This window comes from Periplaneta americana, chromosome 4 (assembly GCF_040183065.1).
Source record: "Periplaneta americana isolate PAMFEO1 chromosome 4, P.americana_PAMFEO1_priV1, whole genome shotgun sequence".
In the NCBI taxonomy this organism is placed as follows: domain Eukaryota; kingdom Metazoa; phylum Arthropoda; class Insecta; order Blattodea; family Blattidae; genus Periplaneta; species Periplaneta americana.
In genome coordinates, this window is record NC_091120.1 from 207956538 (window position 1) to 207979645 (window position 23108).

General features: G+C 38.6%; 1 protein-coding gene across 1 annotated transcript in view; it reads left to right on the top strand.

The window, feature by feature from the left end:
• The window catches only part of gogo (golden goal), an 849136-nt gene that overhangs the window by 383331 nt on the left and 442697 nt on the right, over positions 1-23108 (top strand). The gene's annotated exons all lie outside the window — the stretch shown is intronic.

Here is a 23108-nt window from a genome sequence, read left to right on the forward strand (position 1 = left end):
CCAAAAACCTGAAAGTTAGAATTTATAAAACAGTTATATTACCGGTTGTTCTTTATGGTTGTGAAACTTGGACTCTCACTTCGAGAGAGGAACAGAGATTAAGGGTGTTTGAGAATTAGGTGCTTAGGAAAATATGTGGGGCTAAGAGGGATGAAGTTACAGGAAAATGGAGAAAGTTACACAACGCAGAAATGCACGCATTGTATTCTTCACCTGACATAATTAGGAACATTAAATCCAGACGTTTGAGATGGGCAGGGCATGTAGCACGTATGGGCGAATCCAGAAATGCATATAGAGTGTTAGTTGGGAGGCCGGAGGGAAAAAGACCTTTGTTGAGGCCGAGACGTAGATGGGAGGATAATATTAAAATGGATTTGAGGGAAGTGGGATATGATGATAGAGAGTGGATTAATCTTGCTCGGGATAGGGACCGCTGGCGGGAATATGTGAGGGCGGCAATGAACCTCCGGGTTCCTTAAAAGTCAGTAAGTAAGTCCAAAATCATATTTTTGTGGGAATCTTCACAGCATCAACAATTACTCTCATTTCGGGTTTGTAATTTGTATGAACACACCTCTTAGTTATTGGATTACCTGCAATATGTTGGTTCCACATAACGCATAATATTTGGATAATTGGAGAAAAATATCCTTTGGACAAATGACATTTTTACTTGAAAAGTTCCACATTCACAATGCAAAATGTAACAAAACACACTAGCGCCTGCAGCTGCTACTCTGGTGCGATGGTGCTGCCAACACTGTGTGTATAAATGAAACCTGGACAACTGACATTCTTACAAGAAATATGTGGACTACTGACGTTTTAACAGAAACATTAATTTTTAGAAGCTGTTCGACACTACTCGTGACTTTTTCAAAGAACTGAACACATGTGATCATGTATGTCCCAGAGGAGCTTCAGATGGCCGCTCTAACTAAAATTACCAGATTTTGGACAACTGACTTTTTTGCTAAATACCCCTAATTTATTTATACAATTATTATTTACACTTTTTCATATTAACGTACTGTGATTAACTCTTGGAATGGTATGAAAGGGTCTGTCGTTGACTCATATCATGTTTTGTTATATGACAATGTAAATACGATGGTCAGAACCACCTTTTGGTGGTTTTCGTGCATGAAAGTAATAAATGTATAAAATAAATACATAATACAAATGTTCCTGGCCGTAATTTCGAAAACCTCTCGTGAAGTACAGAATGGTACATTGTTAACTCTGATTTATAAATGGCACGGAAATAGTGAAAACATATAAATAGTAATTGAAGAATGTGATACCAAAACGCGTTCAGTCCATTTTTATGAAAGGATTGTGCTAGTTTTTTATCCGCTGATCTACGGACTGAACGAGTTCAAGTGACAGACAAGGATTGGCGTTGATTTGGAAGAAAACAAGCTTAAAATGTAATGATAGAGGTCTCAGACAATCATATCTATGGGCTATTGCATACGAAATCGATCAGGAAAAAAACCTCGCATTTTTTTATACTCTAATTTTTTTCCCTACTTATACAAGGTGCTGAGGGGAGTGCATTTTCAAAAATATACTATCGAAAGTCAAACGGTTTTCGTACTATTGAGCGACAAATTTAGCGTATTTTATAAAAACAAGCCTCTTTCAGCGCTCAGAACTCTGCAACCATTTACTGCAGAACATTGAACGGGAGCTCATTTTGGAGCTGACATTTGGTAGGTTATGATAAGAAGTAATACTTATTTTTATTGTATACAGAGAGACAGATAATCTGATTTTACTTACTTTTAGGCTTTTTGCCAATTTGTAAAAATGTAAAAAAATATTGAGAAAACATTTTGCATTATTAAGAGGGATTCGGCATTGTTTACTTAGTGGTATGGCAATAAGTTTCGAGGGTATTAAATAGATTATTTTCACATGCCTGGACTTGAACGGCGCAGTACCGCACGCACTGGCCGAGAGCTGAAGATACTCCAGTGTTTATGAAAACTTGTGATAAAGCTAGTCCAGCTATGCGCTACTAGACGAAACATCACGTGTTTGTCTCCTGGCCTTCCTTGTCTCGGCTAGGTCCCGTCTCACAGTCAGCTGGTTAGTTCACGCGCGTATTATTTATTTTCTTTATTTGATATTTTCAATACTTTCTTATCAACATACCATCAGTAAAAAATATGTGTTTATTTCTACTTTGAAAGCGGAATCTAACTATATATTTTTAAAATATTTATTCCTAGGCAAGGTGTCTTAATGAGGAAAAGTCTAAATTTCTCCATTTCCATAAAAAGTAAGAGAATCTGTTTACATGTCAATATAAACTTTAATTTCTCAGCATCAAAATAAACCATGATTTTGATCATTGGGTGAAAGGGTTTCGGAGCCACAACAGTTTAAATTTGCTTATTTTATGAAAATACGATAAATTAAAATATTTTTAATTTAAACACTATGAAGTTCTGATGCCTCAAACTTTGCACAAAGCTTTTATGGCAGTTGTCTACGGACAGAAAAGGTTTCATTGTATTTAAAAATTGCAAAGTCAATTTTTTCCGTATTTCGGTATAATTTGAGCTGGAATAGTCCATATGTAGAAATCATACAAATGGACTGAGAGACTTTTGGATCATATTCTTCAATTGCATGTAAATATTGGATTGGTGGATAAGTTCGTAGCGTAAATAAATACATGGTTGCTATGGAAACATGGACAACAGATGAATGAAATTACAGAAAAACGCTACGGACTTACGGACTAATCCAATATAAATAGTAGGCTAAATGTTGATGCTGAGCCAAACACTGAGCGATGCTGGCAGACATGTTTAAGCCCATATCGCCTTCATATCACTTCGAAGAGTCCAAGTTCCTTGTTTAATTTTTTCACTCTTTTACAGAATCACCCTGTATTAGTATTTTCATTCACTCTGCTTCCCTCTGTGTACATATAATTTTATGTGGCACAGTGTACAAAATACAACATTTTGCCTGTATTGCGCTTATACGGAGAGCTATGCACCAAATCTGAAAGCAAACTATTTGCGATTTGACCTTTTATGAATCCAGCGCTTATCACAGGATCATTTTGTGGCAGGGAGTGTAAAAAAAGTCTTCGGTGCGGTTACAGCGCTTAAATACAACTGGGATAACACTGTGCTCACATGCATCTGTAAAATACGTGGAATTCAATTCAGATTAATATTTAATGAGACAGCCACAGTACAACCCAAATACACATTAAAAGATTTTAGCATTAGTGAAATGGATTTCGTTGTGTTGGTCGAAAATGGCGGTTTTCAGTGGCAGTTATGAAAAATAAAACACATCTACACATTTATAATTGGCCGCGCCTGATTTTAAGCACAGTAAACCTTCCGTTGCACAGCTGGTTCTAGTCCCGGTGAGTGCACCCGTATGTCATGACGGTATGGTAGTCCACACCCTGAAGATCTCTTTTCTGTTTTTCCAAAAGTGTTCAGATCCTTAATGGCCACTAGTGTTTCTAAATACAGGGACATCATTTTATTTTTACTAAAATTTATAATATTAACCTGGCTATACCTTTGGATCAACGATTAAGAACCGGAAACACCGTAAGCTACCCCCTTCCACTACTAGAGTTCGATGATACTGGCGTAAAATACAAACAAATCACTTTACTAGGTATAGGAGGAGAGAAAAGTAGTTCATCCATTTACGTAAACTAGGAAATATCGCGATTTTGAGTTTGATAATTTTCATTAGGTTTTTCTTTAATAAAAATACAGTACAGTATTACCAATGGAGGTTTTTACTCACGAACTGAGCTGTCCATGCGGACGTATTCATTATGCAGTGTATATTATACAACACATTAGCGTACAATATAGAGAATGAAGTTAAATTGAAAAATAATCATAATATAGATATTTAAACACATTTTTGAAAATGGTGGCCGTTCATTTCGATACAGGCTTGAGTTCTAATGTGCATATTATCGCACTATAGACTATTGTACGTAATTCCAATTACCAGGTTCGTACTTCGTATCAGTAACTTATGTTGAAATAATTCTGTAGCTACTCTATAAAAGAGTACCTTACGTACTGTAAATTCAATCTTCACTTCTGCTCGATCCGAAAAGATAAAATTACTCAGACATGCTATCTACTGTCCGCCCAAGTGGTTACGTCGCAGCGTCGTACAAAGGGAGGAAATCACGTGACAATTAATTAACGAGGCCCTTTTATGTAATTTATTTTAAATAATTGTATAGGTATAATAATAGACGTCCAATTCCTAACAGAAATTAATGTTCTCAGGAAAGAGCTAAGACAGCCCACGTCGTGTCCCGGTTTCCCCCACCAGATTTTATTCGCCAGCTAGTGGCTGGGCTGTCTTAGCTCTTTTCTGAAATTGGACGTCTACGTAATATTATACAACTGTTTAAAATAACTTAAATAAAAGGCCTCGTTAAGTAATTAACTGTCACGTGATTTCTCCCTTTCTACGACCCTACGACATAACCACTTGAACGGACAGTAGATAGCATGTCTGAGTAATTTTATCTTTTCGGATCCGGCAGAAGTGAAGATTGAATTTACAGTACGTAAGGTACTCTTTTATAGAGTAGGTACAGAATTATTTCAACATGAGTTACTAGTACGAAGGACGAAACTGGTAATTGGAATTAGGTACAATAGGCTGTAGTGCCATAATATGCACAAAAGAACTGAAGCCTGTATCGAAATGAACGGCCACCATTTTAAAAAATGTGTTTAAATATGCGTATTATGATTATTTTTCAATTTAACTTCATTCTCTATATTGTACGCTAATGTGCTGTAGACAGTATAATATACACTGCATAATGAATACGTCCACATGGACAGCTCAGTTCGTGAGTAAAAACACTCATTGTTAATACTGTACTGTATTTTGATTAAACGAAAAATCTAATGAAAATTATCAAACTCAAAATCGCGATATTTCCTAGTTTACGTAAATGGATGAACTACTTTTCTTCCCTCCTATACCTAGTAAAGTGATTTGTTTGTATTTTACGCCAGTATCATCGAACTCCAGTCGTGGAAGGGGGTAGCAAACGGCGTTGATCCAGAGGTATAGGCAAGTTAATATTAAAAATGTGAGTAAAAATAAAATGACGTCCCTGTAGTTTTACTCACAGCTCCAATATTTCTTGCAAGTACGCGTTAACTCACATTTCAAATGTTTGTCCTCCCACTATTACCGAAATTCATTCATTCATTCATTCATTCATTCATTCATTCATTCATTCATTCATTCATCCATCCATCCATCCATCCATCCATCCATCCATCCATCCATCCATCCATCCATCCACTCGCACTGTTTCCTTTCTCATAAATGGAAATCGATAGGCGCAGCTGAAAACAAAGGAGTCGTTCGCGATCTTAAATGGGGTGTTAGGACTGTCAGAGGTTACGGTTCTCAGCTGATGTAGGACTGGGTCATGTAACATTTTTACATTTCTGTAGGCGAAATTAATTGAATAGGGAAGAGAATTTAGGAGCCATCTCCATTGAAGCGTGGCTTCCCGAAGTCAACGACCCCGTGACTCCTGAGGCGTTCGCTATAGATTATGCCCAGTACTGACGAGGAGAGCTCTGATTGGCCAGACTGTAACACTTGTAATTGCGTAACACATGTAATCCAATTGTTAAAATTCTGACGAAAAATTCAGAAATGTAATATAAATTAACAATTACAACTATCAGCAGAAAACAGTCCGTAACTGAATATACAGGGAAATCGCTTTAGTTTTACTTGTATTTTTATTGTACCTGCGTTTCTGAATGTACTTGACTCCCACCCCTTTCACTAATGTTCTTGCTCCCGTCAGCCACACAAACTTACGGCCGCTGTAGCAAACGAAGTCTGCTAGCAGTGAAGTAAACAGTACAGAGTATAGTGTGTTTCAGAAATATGGTTGCGTTTTCCATAGAAGGGAGAGCCTATATTATTGAAGCTTATTTCCAGGGGCAGGTATTTATGGAGATTAATTTTATCATTTGTGTTTTTCAATATTGGTGTCTGCGGAGATTGTTGGAGGTTGATTTGTACTCTTGTTGGATATTAATGGAAATTTTGGAAAATACAACTATTTTGAAATTGGAGTATTAACTCAGTATGAATATTACTTTCCAAATAATTAACATTAAAGATTCATTGGTTTTTGGTAAAGGTGCGGTATGGCCAATAGACAATATTTGTTGAATTGAGACTGTATTTAACACACATTCATTAAAAACGGAAAAAAAAACTTGCATCCCTCAAATTAATACTTTTAAATTATTAGTGAAATGTTGAATTCTTCGTCTTTTGAGTTCACTAATGTAATTAGAACTCCTGGAATACATGTAATGTAGCCTACTTCAATGTGCTACAAATTAAAATTAAAAAATGTCCGAAAAAAGAACTCAGAATATGAAATTCGCTATAAAACGACACAATAATAATAATTCTCGAATGTGTTCATATTTCGCTATTAGAACTCTATTTCGCGATTTGTCGTGATTGTTTTATCCGCATATTATTAATCAGAATCACTTAATTCGTAAAGATTAGTAAAAATCTATTGTATATCTGTTATGTCGTGATTTTCGCGATCTCCATAAACACCTGGCCCTGCTTATTTCGCACAGGTGCGGTGTGTAGCATGACTGAATAACTCTATCTGTGTGGTCTGAGCAGAAGTGAAGATTAGAGTTACTGAAAGTACGATAATATGCTGAATAAAGTAGCCATTTACATTGAATAAAACCTCCTGAGGAGTTGAGTTTGTGGAAAACAATGTTACTACTCTACTGCATTTTGATAAAATACCGTAAAAGTAATGATCAAACTGAAAATCGTAATATCGTATTTCCCTGTAACATAAATGGATACACTACTTTTCTCTCCTCCTATAGCTAGTAAAATGATTTGTTTACATATTGCACTAGTAACATCAAACTCCTGTAATGGAAGGGGGTAACAGTGTTTCCGAGTATAGCCAGGTTAATGTTAAAAATGTTGGTAAAAATAAAGTGATGTCCCTGTATATCTAGTTTAAAACAGATTTTAGGAAGGGTACGAGGTTATATACGATTCATTTACTCAAGATTCGCTCGCTTAGTAATCGACTCAGTAGCTTGTTGATCCATTAACCCATTTTGCTCTTTTTCTTCCGAGTCCCGTCGTCTCGTATTCATGTCTCGTTCCACCCAGCTGTTTCTGCTTCTCATCACCGTTGTATCCCTCCTCGAGCGTCGAACCCCAGACAGCCGCACACTCCGGCGCACTTTGAACATGAATATGCTGATGAAGTGTCATAAATTGAAACAGAACATGGGCGACGAGAGATTGTTCGCAAGACTCTCTAGCCGTGGAGCATGACGTAACCAGGGGTGCACAAGCTTTTGCTGCGTTGAGAAGGGGTGCAGGCAACCCGCAACACGCGCATCGTGGCACGGAATATGGAGAAATGCTAGAATTCTGAGAACTGGACTGTACAACTGACTGAATTCAGTCAAGCTGAGGCAAAGAAAACTAGTTCTAACATAACATTTGAAAATAGCGACATGGCACAGCGCTGGACGAGATCACTGTGAAAATCACTCCAGCTTAGTGTCTTCCTCTACTTTATGGAATGATAATTTTGTCATATTTAAGTTAAGTGATTAGTATAGATTATTTCTTTTGTATCTGTTAAAAAAATGCTTTGTAAAATGAAAATAAATTTAATGAAATTGATATAAAGGATTCTCAAATCATAACCATTAAAAAAATATATATAATTTACCAAGTTTTATACTGCAGAAACAGTATAGACTGCATAGGGTTAAGGCTCATTCACAATGAAAATTAAACATAACGTAAGCGTTAACTTAAGAACATAAACGTTTCGGTAAAATCAAGAAGTCATACCATCATTCACGATGGGAACATAAACATAACAACAAACATACTTGGTAACCATGGAAACATAACAACGACGCCATTTCCTCATATTCTGTCGTATACTTCAGCGCTCCACGATTGTGTTCTGTTTGCAAATCACGTAAGCATAAGCATGAAAGTTTGGAGTTTGCAAACTTTCATGTTAACGTCTTACGGTAACGTTTATGTCAATGCTTATGTGAATCATTGTGAATGATCCCATTTGGTAGCCTGGGCGCAAACTTCTGTGTTTATGTTACGGTTATGTTTAATTTTCATTGTGAATGGGCCTTTAGTCAGTGGCCCCGTCATTGGTATTAGTTGATGTAACAATGGGCATTGGTATGCGTCTGTTAAATTGATTTGTAACTTAAACATTACTAAACATATTCTAGTCACTTACCGTGAACCTAAAACTCAGCTATGCAAACAATATTGCTTTGTGCGAGATCGTGCGTATTTGCTTGGTTTCCGCACAAAACCAATCCGCGGAAAGTCTAAAATTCCACATTCAGTATTCCCAACCTAACACACATAACAATTTCCCTCTTCTTACCGCTTAAGTGACATATTGATTTTACTGCTTTAGGCTTTTAACACATTATTTTTAGAGACGTTCAATATAGTAACAATTGTAAATTGGAAACTTACTACTACAATTTCACCAAATTCCACTGTTAATTATTGTTTTTAAATATTTGCAAAAATTAAGTAAACTCTACAACTCCACTAAAGTTACTGCATTTGTGATGCATGTAACATTAAGGAAGCCGTTTGTTTTAAGTTCACATTCATAGACTGGGGGGGAAAAAAAGACAGACTATATCACGGCCTGCTGGAGTATAGTAAACACAGAAAACATTTTAAAGCAACAATGTTGAAGATAGATATTTTTGTTTTGCTAATTTGCCGCCATTGAACACAAAGCAAGATGGAGATTTCATTGCAACTAATTAGGAATTCCTTTTTCAGGTATGTAATGAACGATCTTCGCACAAAATAATGTACGATACACGAGCGATATGTTTTCCTTCAATTCTCGGAAATTAAAAAAGCTCAACTACGTTTCGCTTTTTCAAACTTTTCCTCGAGCATGAAAACTTCAACACACCGCTCTTGTAACGCATATTACTATTCTATTATTCGTTACAGATGTGGTCCAGGTTTTACGTGCCTTGCTTACGCAGTAAGCTTGTCCATGAAGAGGTCGCCAAGCGAGCCCTGATGCAATTTGAAATCTTAAGCTGTGCATTCTTATGCAGCACTCGGGTCTAATGATTAACACGTCCGCTTTGTATTCGGCAAGTCCGGGGTTCGATCCCACATATTGGCTAGCCTGAGTTTGGATTTTTACTGCAGCTCTTTTCACTTTCCTGCAGATTACAAAGATATCCTCAGTCAAATCCGAAAGTAATGTTCGACTTACGTCCAGATGACTGACTACGTCATGTGCGTGCTGTTGGAATACTATAGGCCTATGTCTCAGGTGTAGGGATTTTCATTTGCTCGCACTGAGCGGAGTCGGTTCAGAAATATTACGCGAATTTGAACCCAGCCGAGATCGACGCCAGGCTTAATTTCTCCATTTATTTTCGTGCTCTTCATAAAAGTCTTGTCTTATTGCCTGCTGGTGATTTATCTGAGTGACATGATATCACATAGGCTGTTTATTTTGGTAGATTGGCAGCTTCATAACCGAATATAAATAAGTACAGGAAAGAAGGTAGTTGAGTGCAAAGCGCACCACGAAGACGAACCCAGCGCTGGCTGCGTGGACGTGCACCACAGATTTCCTGCTGCATTGTTTTCATAGACCGTGATGCGAAGCGCCGGGTGTTTCGTCAGGCGGAACGCGATTCGATGTCTGCAGGGGAGTATTTATTAATAGCATCATTACTTTTATCATTGGACCCAAGCTCGACCACCACTAATGCTACTACTACTGTTAGCACATAGTTACTGGCTTTTAAGGAACCCGGAGGTTCATTGCCGCCCTCACATAAGCCCGCCATTGGCCCCTATCCTGTGCAAGATTAATCCAGTCTCTATCATCATATCCCACCTCCCTCACATCCATTTTAATATTATCTTCCCATCTACGTCTTGGCCTCCCCAAAGGTCTTTTTCCCTCCGGCCTCCCAACTAACACTCTATATGCATTTCTGGATTCGCCCATACGTGCTACATGTCCTGCCCATCTCAAACGTCTGGATTTAATGTTCCTAATTATGTCAGGTGAAGAATACAATGCGTGCAGCTCTGTGTTGTGTAACTTTCTCCATTCTCCTGTAACTTCATCCATCTTAGCCACAAATATTTTCGTAAGCACCTTATTTTCAAACACCCTTAATCTCTGTTCCTCTCTCAAAGTGAGAGTCCAAGTTTCTCAGCCCTACAGAAGAATCTGTAATATAACTGTTTTGTAAATTCTAACTTTCAGATTTTTCGACAGCAGACTGGATGATAAAAGCTTCTCAACCGAATAATAACAGGCATTTCCCATATTTATTCTGCGTTTAATTTCCTCCCGAGTGTCATTTATATTTGTTACTGTTGCTCCAAGATATTGGAATTCTTCCACCTCTTCGAAGGATAAATCTACAATTTTTATAGTTCCATTTCGTACAATATTCTGCTCAAGAGACATAATCATATACTTTGTCTTTTCGGGATTTACTTCCAAACCTATTTCTTTACTTGCTTCCAGTAAAATTCCCGTGTTTTCCGTAATCGTTTGTGTATTTTCTCCTAACATATTCACGTCATCCGCATAGACAAGAAGCTGATGTAACCCGTTCAATTCCAAACCCTGCCTGTTATCCTGAACTTTCCTAATGGCATATTCTAGAGCGAAGTTAAAAAGTAAAGGTGATAGTGCATCTCCCAGCTTTAGCCCACAGTGAATTGGAAAAGCATCAGATAGAAACTGGCCTATACGGACTCTGCTGTAAGTTTCACTAAGCCCATTGCTTTCCGCACACCGCTCTCTCTTTCGCATCTTAAAAGATCCCAGGGGGGCCCAGCGTGGCGGTGAGGAGAATGGATTTGACTAATTAGGCCCTCCGGACTTCACCGAAATTCACCACAAGGGTTAAATATCAGTTCCATCAGGGTTTTTGACTGTTAGTACTAACGTTACTAACACGTACTGCTGCTATTGCTAGTACTAGGGGTATCATTGGAACCTTTGAAGGTCGATGGTGACACTATGAATGTTATGGAATTGTGCCTGAGTGTTTCTGTACCATATGTAGTTCCTGTTGAAGTGAGAAATGCCATTATAATATACAGGGACATCATTTTATTTTTATTTCAATTTTTATTGTACCTGAATTTTTTAATATATTTCACTTCCACCCCCTCTACTAGTAAACTTCCAACCGTTCTCCACACAGAACGAAGGTCGCGTACATGCAGTCAAGCAGTACTGAGTTAGTGAGTATAGTACGTTCCAGAAATATGTTCGCATTTTCTAGTGACGAAAGAGCTTTCAATATTGAATCATATTTTCGCACAGGTACTGTCGTCCGTTTGCCTACGTCGCAACCCGATTTCTCCCACCCACTTCTACTCACCCCTCTGTAAAGTCTAATGCCTGGGCTATCTTAGCTCTTTTCTGAAAACATTAATTTCTGTTAAGAATTGAACGTCTACGTAATATTATACAAGTGTTTAAAATAACTTAAATAAAAGGGCATCGTTAAGGAATTAACTGTCACGTGATTTACGACCCTGCGACAAAACCACTTGGACGGACAGGAGATAGCACGTCTGAGTAATTCTGTCTTTTCGGATCGGGCAGAAGTGAAGATTGAATTTACAGTACGTAAGGTACTCTTTTATAGAGTAGGTACAGAATTATTTCAACATGAGTTACTAGTACGAAGGACGAAACTGGTAATTGGAATTAGGTACAATAGTCTATAGTGCGATAATATGCACAAATGAACTGAAGCCTGTATCGAAATGAACGGCCACCATTTAAAAAAAGTGTTTAAATATCCATATTATGATTATTTTTCAATTTAACTTCATTCTCTATAGTGTACGCTAATGTGCTATAGACAGTATAATATACACTGCATAATGAATACGTTCGCATGGATAACTCAGTTCGTGAGTAAAAACACTCATTGTTAATACTGTTCTGTATTTTGATTAAACAAAAACTAATGAAAATTATCACATTCAAAATCGCGATATTTCCTAGTTTACGTAAATGGATGAACTACTTTTCTTCCCTCCTGTACCTAGTAAAGTGATTTGTTTGTATTTTACGCCAGTATCATCGAACTCCAGTCTTGGAAGGAGGTAGCAAACGGTGTTTCCGGGTCTCAATCATTAATCCAAAGGTATAGCGAGGTTAATATTAAAAATGTTAGTAAAAATAAAATGATGTCCCTGTACAACTAACATTTCGGAATGAAGGAAGGCGAATAATGCATTGAGCATGTAACCTCATGGAATAATATAGTGCTGTGAACTGTTTAGTCGACGCAACATCCGGCCAATAGATGAGGCTATTTGCTGCGTGCACAGGGAGGGTGCGGGCACACAAGGAGATAGGCAAGGTATGCAGTGGAACACATGTTCGATGCCTGGAACCTGCTTCGTAGCATTGCTGTACTTTAGTGGGAAAGGGATAATAACCGACAGAAGTCATTTAGAGAGTGGAGAGGAATTAGGCTGGAAGAGCAAAGAGGAAAGTAAAGGGAAGATGAGGAGAAGAAAGACAAGAGAGACAAAAATCGTTCTGAAATGAATGGGGGGCCAGCGAGGGAAGAAGTTGGGATAACAATGCTGGCTGGTGCGAACTTCTGGAGCAGTTCCACCTCCCCACTCGTGTTACAGTTACGAGGCTCGAAACTTGTTGGCAACTTCTGCCATCTGACGGACTTAGTCGCAACTACTTGAGAGTTCACAACATTGTCGCACACAGGACGTTACGCAACGTCGTGCACACAAAACTCGGTGCATTATGGGTAACGACGTTGACTGTTCCAAACTTCTTCCATTACCGCGAACCAAACTATTTTCTAGCGATGCGATGCTGCAGAACGAATGCGCTGTGTTGCCGCCATTAATCTGATAGTTTCCGTATCTGCAGTCTTCACATCACAAGTTTTCGCTGCATTACTCTTCTAAACGCTTTAATATAAGCATGCAGAGAAGTTCCGAATTAGATTGCCCTGCACACCACTATTACGTCACAGAGGTGAATAAACGTGGTCCTTTAACCCAGCAGTGGACATTATGTTTGTAAAAACGGATTTCTGTTTACCACAGCCCTTTGCGCACGTGTCACTGGTTTCCCCGTCCTATCTAGTAACTTAGCGACTTCTATTAGTGCGAGGTCTGTACACGTCTAATTGTTTTCAGTTCTTGAAACGTTTGTTCTTATCCTAAGGTTACCCAGAGGGATTATTAGAAATATCTTTACTTATAACAAAAAATAAAATTAACCTTTGGGCGTAGTTCGTCCCATCCCAATGTTGACCGGCTCGTACCGAACCTTCTTTTCACTCGTTCTGGATTTGTAAGGATAGTTGTAACTGACAGTCTAATTCGTCCCGGGGTTGCAAGAACAGGTGTGATGACAGTCCAACTCGTCTAGTGTTTGTAAGGACAGGTGTGATGACAGTCCAACTCGTCTAGTGTTTGTAAGGACAGGTGTGATGACAGTCCAACTCGTCCAGTGTTTGTAAGGACAGGTGTGATGACAGTCCAACTCGTCCAATGCTTGTAAGGACAGGTGTGATGACAGCCCAATTCGTCTAGTGTTTGTAAGGACAGGTGTGATGACAGTCCAAGTCGTCCAGTGTTTGTAAGGACAGGTGTGATGACAGTCCAACTCATCTAGTGTTTGTAAGGACAGGTGTGATGACAGTCCAACTCGTCCAATGCTTGTAAGGACAGGTGTGATGACAGCCCAATTCGTCTAGTGTTTGTAAGGACAGGTGTGATGACAGTCCAACTCGTCTAGTGTTTGTAAGGACAGGTGTGATGACAGTCCAACTCGTCTAGTGTTTGTAAGGACAGGTGTGATGACAGTCCAACTCGTCCAATGCTTGTAAGGACAGGTGTGATGACAGCCCAATTCGTCTAGTGTTTGTAAGGACAGGTGTGATGACAGTCCAACTCGTCCAGTGTTTGTAAGGACAGGTGTGATGACAGTCCAACTCATCTAGTGTTTGTAAGGACAGGTGTGATGACAGTTCAACTCGTCCAGTGTTTGTAAGGACAGGTGTGACGACAGTCCAACTCATCCCGGGTTTGTAAGGACAGGTGTGATGACAGTCCAACTCGTCCAGTGTTTGTAAGGACAGGTGTGACGACAGTCCAACTCATCCCGGGTTTGTAAGGACAGGTGTGATGACAATCCAACTCGTCCCGAGTTTGTAAGGACAGGTGTGATGACAGTCCAACTCGTCCAGTGTTTGTAAGGACAGGTGTGATGACAGTCCAACTCGTCTAGTGTTTGTAAGGACAGGTGTGATGACAGTCCAACTCGTCCAGTGTTTGTAAGGACAGGTGTGACGACAGTCCAACTCATCCCGGGTTTGTAAGGACAAGTGTGATGACAGTCCAACTCGTCCCGAGTTTGTAAGGACAGGTGTGATGACAGTCCAACTCGTCCAGTGTTTGTAAGGACAGGTGTGATGACAGTCCAACTCGTCTAGTGTTTGTAAGGACAGGTGTGATGACAGTCCAACTCGTCCAGTGTTTGTAAGGACAGGCGTGACGACAGTCCAACTCATCCCGGGTTTGTAAGGACAGGTTCTGATGACAGTCCAACTCGTCCCGAGTTTGTAAGGACAGGTGTGATGACAGTCCAACTCGTCCAGTGCTTGTAAGGATAGGTGTGATGACAGTCCAACTCGTCCAGTGCTTGTGAGGACAGGTGTGATGACAGTCCAACTCGTCCAATACTTGTAAGGACAGGTGTGATGACAGTCCAACTCGTCTAGTGTTTGTAAGGACAGGTGTGATGACAGTCCAACTCGTCCAGTGTTTGTAAGGACAGGTGTGATGACAGTCCAACTCATCCCGGGTTTGTAAGGACAGGTGTGATGACAGTCCAACTCGTCCAGTGTTTGTAAGGACAGGTGTGACGACAGTCCAACTCATCCCGGGTTTGTAAGGACAGGTGTGATGACAATCCAACTCGTCCCGAGTTTGTAAGGACAGGTGTGATGACAGTCCAACTCGTCCAGTGTTTGTAAGGACAGGTGTGATGACAGTCCAACTCGTCTAGTGTTTGTAAGGACAGGTGTGATGACAGTCCAACTCGTCCAGTGTTTGTAAGGACAGGCGTGACGACAGTCCAACTCATCCCGGGTTTGTAAGGACAGGTTCTGATGACAGTCCAACTCGTCCCGAGTTTGTAAGGACAGGTGTGATGACAGTCCAACTCGTCCAGTGCTTGTAAGGATAGGTGTGATGACAGTCCAACTCGTCCAGTGCTTGTGAGGACAGGTGTGATGACAGTCCAACTCGTCCAATACTTGTAAGGACATGTGTGATGACAGTCCAACTCGTCTAGTGTTTGTAAGGACAGGTGTGATGACAGTCCAACTCGTCCAGTGTTTGTAAGGACAGGTGTGATGACAGTCCAACTCATCCCGGGTTTGTAAGGACAGGTGTGATGACAGTCCAACTCGTCCCGAGTTTGTAAGGCAGGTGTGATGACAGTTCAACTCGTCCCGAGTTTGTAAGGACAGGTGTGATGACAGTCCAACTCGTCCCGAGTTTGTAAGGACAGGTGTGATGACAGTCCAACTCGTCCCGAGTTTGTAAGGACAGGTGTGATGACAGTGCAACTCATCCCTGGTTTGTAACGACATGATAATCTACAGGTCCATCTCGTCCTGGGATGTAAGGACAGGTATAACCGACAGTCCAACTCGTCCCGGATTTGTAATAAGTTGTGTTACAAACTCACCTCATCCCACTTTATGCAGACTTAGGACTCGGTACAAAATTTACATTTAAAAAATAGTCAAAATAATAGTGATATCACAGTCTAGTATATACAGTCACGAAGCTTGAGTTGTGAGGGTGTTAGGAACAATAGACTGTGCCTTTACTATTTCGCATTGTATGCAATGAGGTGATATTAGCGATCCTCGTGGTTAGCAACTATCTATGGATGCATATTTACTACATTGAGCTTCGTGACTGTATATACTAGACTGTGTGATATGAAGTTATTGAAATTAAATTAATATCATATTTTAACCATAAACGATTCAAATTGCAGTTGTGAATAATAACGATGGTGATAATAATAATGATAATAAACATCGTCATAATCATATTTTACTATAATATTGTCTGTGGCTCCATCAACTTTCTATAGTCGTTGAACCAAATGATATTGATTAATTATAAATATATAATTTTAGTTTTAATTTCTTGTCATATAAAAGGCCAGAGAAGTGAATTCAATCCAGAAACTATATAGTAAAGTTTTTTTTTTTCATTTTCTTTGTATTCACAATTGCTTTCTTTTTTGTTGAATTATGTCAGTTATGTATTTTCTCCTTCATCCAGTTCTGCTTTACGATGATGAAGAAAAACCCCACCAGCTTGTTATAATGAAAGTGCTACCCGATAATTCTAGTGTGTAGATTCATGACCAGGCTTCGAGACTTCGGACCCAATAGAGCAGTTCAGTGGGAAATCCGGATAACGGCGTACTGAGTATAGTGGTAAAGCGTACAGTGGGTGGGGGTACTGTAGAATGAATGCCAACAAATACGCAAGGGAAAACGCTCTGGATTTGAAGGTTCTGACGAATAATTTGGTTTTCATACAAACCCATTTTTAAACTGTGTCTGAAACTATTACACGGTTAGAAAAGTCAGAGCAAGAGATGGCGGAAGCCCTCAAATTAATTGAGGAAATGACACAGAGAATTAATGAGACATCAAGTACACCGGTTACTGAACGTGTAAACAGAAGTGGAAATCAATTTTATGTAAAAATAACGGATATGGAACATTGTGTAATATAAACAGCAAATTAGTGGACATAGAGTCACCCGAGAATAAAGGACTGTCTCTTAAAGACTGCAATGATGATAAGTTTTTTTCGTTTTGCTCTATCACGTCATGCGACGTAGAGCGCAGCTTTCTACAGTACAAACTTTGGCAGATAACCGAAAAAGATTTACGTTTGAGACACTGAGAATGTATCTTGTAGTAGATTGCAATTCGGTACTGTAACTGCACTTCCTAAAGACGACCAGTAGGATAAATGAAGAAATTAAAACTGCTACATGTTTATTTCCACCATTAACACTGTGTATAATTAAATACAAATGCTTATAAAAGACAGGAGAATAAATGTTTTTCACATTCTTTTGACATTGTCATTGTGTAATGTATATTTTCTTTCAGATTGTACATATATGTGTGTTCCCCCGTATTACCGTATTCTACTCTAAATAGCAACGTTGTTACCTCAACCCTAGATCATATATGTAACAGATATGTCGGGGTTATAGGCTTTGAGGTTAACAACTTTTGTCAGGTTTACTACGCTGCCATCTAGTTGTTACATAAGGAGTCACGTCATAATACCCATTTGAACTGCATTGTAGGGCTCTGAGTTCTGCAGTCACAACTGGCCTACGTCTATGTTCATGATACAACGGAGTGGGCTATGGAAATTCAGCTCTCCTTGGCAACGGTTTTGTTGTGAATCTTTTCTGACGAGAAATAAAAACTGTTCTTGAGTTTCATTTACTCAGTATATTGTATTCTAGCTACAGCATTAGCGACTGTGCTGCCATCTCGTGTTCGTTAACGGCGGACGGGTGGCGATCCTGGCGGTTGTTCTCTTCAAAGTGCTGCCGATTTTAACGTAGCGAGGAGTTATCTGTTACATATATGATCTAGGCCTCAACACATCTCTACCTAGCGAGTCAACAACCTATAGTACATACACAGTAAACTTGTTTTATCGGGTCCAAAGTCTCGAAGACTGTTCATGACCAGAAATAAAATTCTGGAGAAAATTACAAATGAGGCTATGGGAGCTTCTAAGCACCGGTAACTGTTGACGAAGTGTGTCATTCTGCGTGTGGAATGCCAAGTTGAACCCCTCACAAGCCCAACATGTGTAGCACGTACTTTCTCTTTGTGCCACTGATGGCAGCACTGCGTACATTGCAGCACGAGCGCTCACAGAGGAGGCTCTCTGAACTACATTCGGACGCTTTGGTACTGAAATCGCTGGCTGTCGATAAAGCGAAAAATAGCCAAATGTACGATTAGCTCAACCTGAATACTTGATTGTCCTGGCTGGTATTGCTAGTTGATGTAAATGTGTACTTCTTTTCCGATTGCTATTTACTATTTATGTTTTTAAATTATTTACATTAATGGTTTCATTATAGGCTTACTTACATACAGGGACATCATTTTATTTTCACTAACATTTTTAGTACTAACCTGGCTATATCTTTGGATTAAAGGTCTAGAACCCGAAACACCGCTTGCTCCCTCTTCCAAGACTGGAGTTCGATGATACTGGCGTAAAATACAAATCACTTTACTAGGTATAGGAGGGAAGAAAAGTAGTTCACCATTTACGTAAACTAGGAAATATCGCAATTTTGAGTTTGATAATTTTAATTAGATTTTTGTTTAATCAAAATATAGTACTGTATTAACACTTAGTGTTTTTACTCACGAACTGAGCTTTCCATGTGGACGTATTCATTATGCAGTGTATATTATACTGTCTACAGCACATTAGCGTACAATATAGAGAATGGAGTTAAATAGAAAAATAATCATAATATGGATATTTAAACACATTTTTTTTAAATGGTGGCCGTTCATTTCGATACAGGCTTCAGTTCTTATGTGCATATTATCGCACTATAGACTATTGTACCTAATTCCAGTTACCTGTTTCGTCCTTCGTACTAGTAACTCATGTTGAAATAATTCTGTACCTACTCTATAAAAGAGTACCTTACGTAGTGTAAATTCAATCTTCACTTCTGTCCGATCCGAAAAGATAAAATTATTAAGAAATGCTATCTACTGTCCGTTCAAGTGGTTTTGTCGCAGGGTCATAGAGAGGGGGGGGGGAAATCACGTGACAGTTAATTACTTAACGAGGCCCTTTTATTTAAGTTATTTTAAACAGTTGTATAATATTACGTAGACGTCCAATTCCTAACAGAAATTAATGTTTTCAGGAAAGAGCTAAGACAGCCCAGCTACTAGACTTTACAGAGGGGCAAACAGAAGCGGGTGCGGGAAATCGGGATACGACGTAGGCAAACGGACGACAGTACCTGTGCGAAAATATGATTCAATATTGAAAGGTCTTTCGTCACTGGAAAACGCGAACATATTTCTGGGACGTACTATATTCACTAATTCAGTACTGCATACGCGGCCTCCGTTCTGTGTCGAGAACCGTTGGAAGTTTACTGGTAGAGGGGGTGGGAGTGAAGTAGCCTACATTAAAAAACTCAGGTACAATAAAAATTAAAGTAAAAATAAAATGATGTCCCTGTATATGTGTAATTCTTTTTCCATTGCTATTTATTATTTATGTTTTTGAATTATTTACATTAATGGCTTCATTAAAGGCTACTTTAACAAATACGCCAGCTATTGGAAGCTACATTAAAACAAATGCTCAAATCTGTTTCGTAAGAAGCTCGTGAATTTTGTCGGGGAAGTAAACACAAAGAAGTCGTCGCCCTGGCAGCATGTTATGTAAAATAATGATTTTTCTGGAAAATCTAAACGCAGAGGAAAAACAAGGTAAGGACTTTTCCATCCATACTGGACTGAGGATTCGTCTCTCAGGAGAACTGCCATTGAATATCTTCGACTTCGTTTCCAACTGTCTGCATTATGACGTCATACCCCCAGAGGGGTACTTGGACTGATGACACGATGATAGATGAGAAGAGGCGCTGAGGGGTTAATTAGGAATGGTCGTGGCCTTTAAACTGGTACTACCCCAGCGGTCTGTGTCGTCCTGATAATTTTCCTTATCCATGTTGAATCTTTCGTACACTACTTTTAACATTTGAATATAAATAATTGATTAAATGGCGATCTTACTCGTGTAATATACTGGCACAGATACGTAGACGACATACTCATACTATACAAAGGAAACAAACGACAAATACACAAACTACACCAATACATAAACAATAGTAATATGCGTTACAAGAGCGGTATGTTGACGTTTACATGTTCGAGGAAAAGATTGAAAAAGCGAAACGTAGTTGAGCTTTTTTAATTTCCGAGAACATGAAAACAAACATAGCTCTCGTGTATCGTACATTATTTTGTGCGAAGATCGTTTATTACATACCTGAAATACGAATTTCTAATTAGTTGCAATGAAATCTCCATGTTGGTTTCTGTTTAATGACGCCAACTTCGGAACACCAAAATTCTTTCTTCAACATTGTTGCTGTAAAATGTTCTCTGTGTTTACGATACTCCAGCAGGCCGTGATATACGTCTGTCTTTTTTTTTACCCCCAGTCTATAAATTCGAACTTAAAACAAACGGTAAGGTTATGTAATGATTTATTTTTCATTTTAATATTTTAACAATATTATTTATATAACATATTGCAGTAATAACATCGGCATCTGGAATCTCGTTGATTTTTTCACGGCTTCCTTAATGTTACTTGTATCAGGAATGCAATAAGTTTCGTGGAGTAGTAGACTTTACTTAATTTTTGGAAATATTTAAAAACAATAATTAACATTGCAGTTTAGGTGAAATTTCAGTGGTAAGTTCCAATTTATAATTATTATTATGTTAAACGTCTCTAAAAATAATATGTTAAAAGCCTAAAGCAGTAAAATGAATGTCGCGCTTAAGCGGTAAGAAGAGGGAAATTGTTATGTGTGTTACGTTGGGAATACTGAATGTGGTATTTCACACTTACCGCGTATTGGTTCTGTGCGGAAAACAAGCAAATACGCACGATCTCGCACAAAATACTGTACATCCAAAATTCCAATACACACTGGAACTTGAAAACAATAACTCCATAAATTTCCTAGACATCACCATAACAAAAGTTGACAACAAACACACCTTCAAAATATACAGAAAACCAACCACCACCACCGCACACATACACAACACATCTAACCACCCCACACAACACAAACATGCTGCATTCAGGACAATGGTACACAGATTACTAAACATACCCATGAGCCAACAACACTACAATGAAGAAGTGAACACAATCAAATACATAGCACAAGAAAACGGTTACAACCCAAACATAATAGACAACATCATAAGGAAAACAAAACAAAAACTTAACAAACACAAAAACACACAAAACACAACACAAACACAAGAAATACATCACTCTAACATACGAAAACAAAAACACACACGAGATTGCATCCTCATTCAGAAAACAGAAATACAACATAGCATACAGGACAGAAAATACACTACAAAGACATCTCAACACACAAACAACACAAACAAATAAATACGACCACACAGGCGTATACAAACTCATATGTAATAGTAACTACAGTTCCTACATTGGACAGACAGGCAGATCATTCCAAACTCGATACAAACAACACATTAAAGCAATAACCAGAGGACACAATACATCTACATATGCCGAACACATAACTAATGCTAACCACACATACAACAACATAAATACAGACATGGAAATCCTACACATACAACCCAAAAACCAAAAACTCAACACACTAGAACAATATGAAATATACAGACACACTAAAACACACCCCAATCAAATTCTCAACACAGAGATCAATTTCAGAACACACACACTATTTGACACAACTCTTCATCACACGAACGCACCCACACAACAGGCAGCGAAGTTGAGATAGCGCCGAGATCTAATAGGCTCTGAGGATGGTGTCGAATAGCACCGAAACAGCTGTAAGTCACACATGCTTACATAATTAACACGAGTAAGATCGCCATTTAATAAATTATTTAATTTTCCTTAATTTCTGTAGATGGTGTCTATGCAGTTGCCATCATCCCCCGCGTCCGTGTGACAGTTTAGTTAGTTGGCAATAAAAAGACTCGTCGTGTGTTCTCTCCTTCCTCCAGACAGCGATCTGTTGCCCACAGACTTGTCGCCTCTGTCCTTTCGATCACATTTCTGTACAAGAAGGAGGGATGATCTTCCGTTACTAAGACTCTTGCAGGTGCCAAAGTGTGGTTTCAACTAAAAGACAAGCTGTACAGCAGTTCGGCATGAATTTATTAAAGAAGTAAAATGCTTTCTCTCTATTCAGTCTTCAGTAATTCCTTTTGGTTTTATATGAGTAAGAGGCGGTTGAAATTACAAAGTGAATCGGAATGTAGTCCACAAGCGCCGTTTTTTTAAGATGACTATTACACTTTTACAACGTCACATACTTTTCACCAATAAAACGGTACGAAAGGACGTATTTCAACCAATCATGGCTGCTTATCACACAATTTTATCGCGTCCCTAGCATTTGTTTAATTTTATCGCGTCCCTAGCATTTGTTTATTTTTATCACTACCCTAGCATTTGTTTCTTTGTTTGCCAACATTTCAAACTGCACTGGACTGGACGTCAAAAAACAGAAAATTACAAACCACTCCAGTCGATGCACAGCACTTTCAAATATGACTCGCACTGGCATTCAAGAACAAGAATTAATAAAGATCACTGGTCATATATGAAGAGCACCATTTGCAAATCCTGAATAAGTTGAGGGATACACCATGTACATCAACGAGTTCACTTCTTTTACGCACACGTCTAATATAACATCAACTGAACCACCAACCACTAAAACATTCAAATTTGAAAATTGTACTTTTAATAATTGTTTCTTTTAAAATTATTCATGTTTATTTTTTATTTGATCATCGTTAATTAAAACGTTTCTTGTTTATTTCATCATCCCTAATTAAAACTTTTCTAACACTCGTTTATATTATTTAGGTTATGTTTGTTACAGCTTCTGCTATATGATATTATGGATAGTTACGTATCAGAGATTGTTTAATACTAAGATTTATTGAAAATCATCTGTCAAGTGACGTTGATTACAGGGATCCGGATGATTGAAGTGGAATGCAAATGTTTTAATAAAAATGAAACTGAATCAACAA